General features: G+C 36.2%; 1 non-coding gene across 1 annotated transcript; it reads left to right on the top strand.

Annotated features, from left to right (window-relative positions):
- The first annotated feature begins 263 nt into the window (after positions 1-263).
- On the top strand, positions 264-370 carry LOC141699343 (small nucleolar RNA R71). Its single transcript, XR_012565812.1, has one exon. It is a non-coding gene; the product is annotated as a small nucleolar RNA R71 (small nucleolar RNA).
- The last annotated feature ends 6,431 nt before the right edge of the window (positions 371-6,801 follow it).

Here is a 6,801-nt window from a genome sequence, read left to right on the forward strand (position 1 = left end):
CCAGAGAATCGATCTTCATAGACAACGCCTTTAGTTGAGCAGTGATAGCCGTAGCTGTATCCACTTCAAGAACTTCTGCTACCTTTCCCTGTGGAAATCTCTGGATTGGATATAGATATTCATTAGCAGCCATCAGTTTAAATAACTCATAAGCTTCATTACAGCTCTTAGCCCATAAGGCTCCACCTGATGCTGCATCGAGCATGGGTCTTTATTGTGCTTCTAAACCATTATAAAAGCAATTGATGATCATCCAATCAGGCATTTCATGATGAGGACACTTCCTAAGCATCTCTTTATACCGCTCCCAAGCTTCACCTAGTGATTCCCCTGATTGCTGCACAAACTAAGTAAGAGCATTCCTGATTGCAGCTGTTTTTGCCATAGGGAAGAATTTAGTGAGAAACTTTTGGACAAGATCTTCCCAAGTAGCAATCGAACCAGCTGGTAGAGAGTGTAACCAACTCTTAGCCTTGTCCCTCAGAGAGAATGGGAACAGTCTCAGTTTCACCGCATCTTCAGACACACCATTGAACTTGAAGGTGTCGCATATCTCTATAAAATCCCTGATGTGCATATTTGGATCTTCTGTTGGAGAACTCCCAAACTAAACTAAATTCTGCACCATCTGAATCGTGCTAGACTTGATTTCAAAGGTATTAGCCGCAATGGCTGGTCTGACAATGCTAGACTGAATGTCATTGATCTTTGGTAAAGAATAATCCATCAAATCTTTCGAATCTGCTGCCGATTCTGCCATTGTAATAAAAACTAGAGTACCTGAAACACACGACTAAAGTAAACCTTGTAAGAAAATAATCCGAGTCAATAAACTGTAATGACCACTGATGAGAAGCACATAAACTAAATTTAACATCGAGTCCCCGGCAGCGGCACCAAAAACTTTTTCGCTGTAATTCTAATGCGAAAATACACGCAAGCATACGCGATCACAAGTAGTATAAGATATAAATCAAGTTCGTTCCCACAAGGACTGGTTTAGATTAAGTTCAGATTATGCACTTATACAACAATGTATGATTATCGTTCAATGCTAAGACAAGTAACAATTTGATTTTTGATTTTACTAAGAGATTATACTAAATAACATTAACTAAGAGAATTACGATTGAATTACTTATATGAGAATAAACATGGGATTCTAACTTCATTAAATACTTCATTCAAAGTCTATGTCTTTAACCTTAGCATGTGATGGTAATGACAACTAATCATATAACACGAAATTAGTATACGCCAACTTTTGTTGTACGTATACCCTACTACTAAGCATCCACAATTAAGATAGAAGATAGAAGACACTAATTATGTTTAGACCCTATATGTCTATAAGATTTGAAAATATAACAGTTGAAGAGCAAGTTATCTATCTTGATTACATAGGGTGAATAAGATGGTAAAAATTACCCACAAATTATGCATGTCAATTCATACATAAACCTATGCTAGCATGGCAAGTTCTAAACTTCTATATTCACTGTCGCTTCAATAGAGATTAACAAACAATCTTAGATGTTAGTTACGCATCATAGACAAATAAGCACAACCAAACTAGGAAATCATAAATCACCACACACAAGGGATTATAAAACAATTAACTATTAAAATCCATAAATAAATCCGTTAGAACCACATGACAACGATTAGTTCATAAACGAACTCATCGTCACCATGGGTTCCGATACAAACATGATAATAAACAACATAAGAGTACTAGGGTTTAAAGACAAATCGAAAACAAGAATCTGAAGTATCAACTATATTAAAGAATATAAAAGTCTTCTTCTCTGTATTCGTCTTGTGCTCTCTAGGTCTTCGTATTGCTCTCTCTTGGCTCCGTGTTATTAAAAACGTCTTTTTCTTGGTTTATATAAGCCCCGGATGGACCTGGACTCTCCAAATCTTCAATTTCTACTAAAATCAGGATTTAGGGGCAAAAAGGGTCGCACGGGCGCATGGGTTTGGGCGCGGGTGCGCAGGTTTTCGGCAGAAACAGGGCGCGGGCGCGCGGGTTTTCTGGATTTTTTCTGATATTCTTCTTTTGGCCATAACTTGAGCTCCGTTCATCGGAATTTGATGATTCAAATTCCCACGCGAAGATAACGATATTTTGTTTAACTTGATAATAGCCTAGACTTCCAATTATGATCCTTTTCCAGTATAATTCTTTGAATAGCTTCTTTCTTCCTCCAACTAATGCCTGCAATGCAAAAACACAAAAACACATCAAACATACCAGATACTTGACTCTTAAACACCAATTTAAGCCTAAAATGAAGCGTTCCAAGTAAATATAAAATTTACCTATCATCTGGCATCCGAATTATACATCCTTAACATTGATACGTGGAACTTATTGTGAACTTGCTGCAAGTTTCGGGGTAGGGCTAGCTCATTTGATAACTTCCTAATACGTCTTAAAATATCAAATGGTCCAATGTATCTTGGTATTAGCTTTCATTTCTTTCTGAACCTCATCAATCCTTTCCAAGGGGATACCTTTAATAAAACTAGGTCCCCTACTACATACTATTTGTCCTTTTAAGTCAAATCAGCATATTTCTTATGTCGATCTTGGGCTGCTACCAGCCGTCCTCAAATTGAATCCATTATATCCTAGGTCATTTGGACTACTGCAAGTCCGAGCATCGTGTGCTCTCCAACTTCATCCAAATACAAGGGAGATCCGCATTATCTTCCCTGAATGGTCTCATAAGGCGACATCCCGACACTGATATATAATCTATCGTTTTAAGAAACTCAAAGTGATCATTCCAAATTTCTTTCAAGTCTATCGCACAGACTATCATCATATCTTCTAGCGCTATAGATTTTGTTTCTCAATACCCACTCTTTTCTAGTTCGTAACCGTTACTATCTTCCGTTTATAATACTATTTGTTCTATACTTTTACTCGCTGGCATTTTATAACCTTTTAATAATTGTGTCAACCTTAATATCATGAATGTGTTATATTCTGAATACCACTGCAATGATATTACTTCTTTTCTAGCTGCTTCTATCTTCGAAAGCTTAATCCATTATATAGAAGTAAAAGAATTTATTGAGAGATCACTTTGATCATGAACACTTGTTACATTGCATAGTTAGTATAGAAGTTGGCCAACCTCTAGTACTTGACAAGAAATTACACAATATGTGGTACCCTACTAGGCTTCTATCACACAGATAGATAATCATTCAGCAATACCTCCCCTTCTAGAAGGATTGTTCTTCTACGTTTACACGAAATGCAAAGGAGAGAAAATAATGAATTTAAGAGAATAATATATAAAAATATATGGTTACAAAATATCTGGATTGGAATCTACCTCTGAACTATAGAGGCTTATCACTAGAGAACGAAACACATATACATGTATATATATATCGATATCAAGTATTATCGCATCGCAATTCACGTGCCTGAATATTTTTCCTATTCCGTCCATCATTCTATGGACTCATGATCTTGCTCGAGCTTATAAACAATCACCTTTGAAACTCCCTCGACGTCGAAAATCGAATTTAGGATTTCATTCTAAACATTATTGTTACTAGAATCCTACGTTTGCACCACAACCTTCTTCATATAGTAAAAGACTCTTTGTCGATAAGAAGGAATAAATAATCAATAGGTAAATAATCGGCTTAGTTACTCTATCAATTATAACTTATACATTGCCATGAAACAATTAGTGGTACTCGATCTCCACATCCATTACAATACAACCCTCCCGGTTGTTATCATCTCATTATTCACAGAATCATTGTTGCATTAATATAGTCTACCGCTGACCTACTATTGTCATTCATTTTCCTCGGGATCTTAACAGCTAATCACACGGAGTCCATACCTATCATATCGAAATCTTTCAAAGAGGTAATATAATCACCATTTGTGATCCATGTAAAATATTTTCTGAACTTGACGTCTATACGACATAAAGTAGCTAAAATTGCAGAAAAGTTTTAATCAAAGCAACTATAACAGGTAAATACCATTATTAATTATATGTCCTTAATAGGAGACTTGAAACTCATGGTTCATTTAGTCCTTTTCGGAACATGGCCCTGACTTATCTCAATGTAGGACCTTCTTAGATGGGTGAACCGCTCATAGTAATAACACAAAATAAATCTCTACCAACTACTGTTATGGTTGGGTATTCCACAGTCATTAGAAGCAATGTCAATCTTTCATATCATAATATAATCTTTATGGTTTCACCCAGTCATTACTGTATTCCTTTGGCACGAGCACCTATAATTGTTCTCTTACACTTAAAGTGTTGGACACCTCATTGGCCTTTCCTGATGGTAATAGTTCCTTACAATCGATGTATTTGGAACCATCTTCAACTAAATTTTCTACCTCATTCCCAATATTTCTTATGTGAAAATTCTCTCCTTAAGTTCCGGTGAGAGAGAAAAAGAAAAAAAAATATCACCATTTTTTCATAAGTTATTGCCTTAGTTCTCAAATATGAACATTATCATGGCTGACTCTCAATCATACTTAGGACGTCTCTTATCTTGGCTCCTTCTTATTTTAGATAATCTCGACCTTCATTGGGTCGATCTATACTTATGGTTCAACACATGCCCCACCTGGCATTATTATAATTACGTCATATTTCCTTTATCAAAATTTCTATTCTTGAGAACTTTGAATATTACCTTTCTTCTTGTAAAATCTTGAGGGTTATCCTTATATCGTTCCTCCTGTATTCCCTAGGTACAGGGCATATCAAGATACCATTTACTAATACTATACCAATTTTCTATATAGTTCTGAAAACTTTCTCCACTGATCTTGAAAGGTTGTCATTACTTTAATCCTTCCAATTCATACTGTCAAAACTCATACTGTCCCTACTAAGGGTGAAATGCCAACCTTTATGCATTCCTCTAGGTTTCATCTCAAGTTATCGAGATTTTATCCTCAATTCCACCTTTAAAAAGGTACTTGCATCTTTTGATGAATAAATCAAGTCATATATCCTTGATAAGGCTATCTTATTCAATCATTCTTACCTTGATAGTTTATACCTAGTTTCACAATAGCATTCTTATTCAAACTGGGGTCAATCCATGTGGCTTCCAAAAGAATAAAACGGTTATCCGTTTTTCTTGCTTGATTTGGTAATGATAGCAGGGATGTTCTAGAAGATATTGGTTGTGTTCAACGTGAACTTTTTAGTTCTAATTACTCATTTACCTCTGTTATTTGCCTCAACAGTCATCTCAATGTTGTGATATCTTCTATACCTGGTGTCTCCTTTTTGGGTATCAAGTGACAGGTGTGACATACACTTCACATTCTTGAAGGTCACTTCCTTCATCCAGTTTCCTAATTTCGTGTTTTCTTGTCTCCTCAATTCATCCTTATTTCCTTATTAATCCATCGATCTATCTTGAAGTTTCATCGAATACTCCCAATTTAACGGGGATTAATTATATGTATCGCTTACTCCTTCAAACCTTGACTTTATCTCATGATTAGTCACCATCGCCCTGATGATGACACACCTCTCTATCTTTAATGCTGGGGTTTCTTAGGGTTTAACATACCTAACTCTCTTATCGCTCCTCAACTATATTTTCTTTATATCCCTTTATACTTCCGTCATTCTGGATTCGTGTCCTTCAGATGAACTTTAACGACTTGCACAACCTAGATTCATGATTCATCATACTTGTCCGCCTCTAATTTGGCTCTAAAACTTCTACACTATCTCTCTATCTTCCTTAGCCTTCCACTAGCGAGTGGTCTCTCTCTTAGGAAGGTAAGTGACAAAAATAGTCTTTTACGCTTCATCAATCATTTAGAATCTCAAATGATTCCTCTATTTCCTTTAGCCAAGCTGTTTCCTTGACTGGGTCAGCTTGTTCCTTGGAACTCTAAGAGCTTAGCGACTTAAAGGTTCTGAAAGAATTTCCCACCACATTGTTTCCTCAGGGTGGTGGTTGGGGATAAAGGTATAAGTTTTGTTTAGGCAGGTCCATGAATTGCCCCATAGGAGTACCGCCCTGGTTCTCCCTCTCTTGCTCGACTTCTGTTTTCTTAGTATAAAATGTTTCATCCTTCTCTCATAATCGGGGTTATATTATACGTTAAAATCCTTATTTTCCACTTCATTATATTATGGGTTCCTTCTATCTTGATGGCGACCTCCCTGATTATCACATTCAGAGTTTGCCCTAAATCTAATTCCTCGAACCATGGATTTCATCTAAGATCCCGTCCTTCAGCTCTTGAACATTTGGAACCCGATTTCTGTAGGAATACCTCATTATTCCCTTATCATCTTTCTCCGTAATAATCTCTTCTCCAGTCATTGGCTCTCTTCCTTCATTCATCACTTTTTCTTGGCACAATCTGATCTTTTCCAATAACTCGGACGGTATTGCAATCTCAAACAGCTTTTCCGTACCGGCTCCGGTTACCTTCACTTCTATTTCCATTTTCTCGAAATCTCTTATCAACTCTTTCGAAGACATTATCATCTTGAATATCTCCTTTCTACTAAGGGTGTTAGCCACCATATTGGCTTTCCCTGGATGATAAAGAATCTCACAATCATAATCCTTGATTAGCTCTAACCACCTCCTCTGTCTATTGTTCCCAAACAATCTAACAATATAATTAAAGAAGGGGGGCTTGAATGTAATTCTTGGTTTCTTTTGGAAATTAAGAAAATTCTTTACCAAAATATATTAGTGTTTGAATATGCAAGTGTACTAAAATGAAATATATTTGTATTCAAGACACAAAGT

The sequence above is a fragment of the Apium graveolens genome, chromosome 11, assembly GCF_009905375.1.
Source record: "Apium graveolens cultivar Ventura chromosome 11, ASM990537v1, whole genome shotgun sequence".
Lineage (NCBI taxonomy): Eukaryota > Viridiplantae > Streptophyta > Magnoliopsida > Apiales > Apiaceae > Apium > Apium graveolens.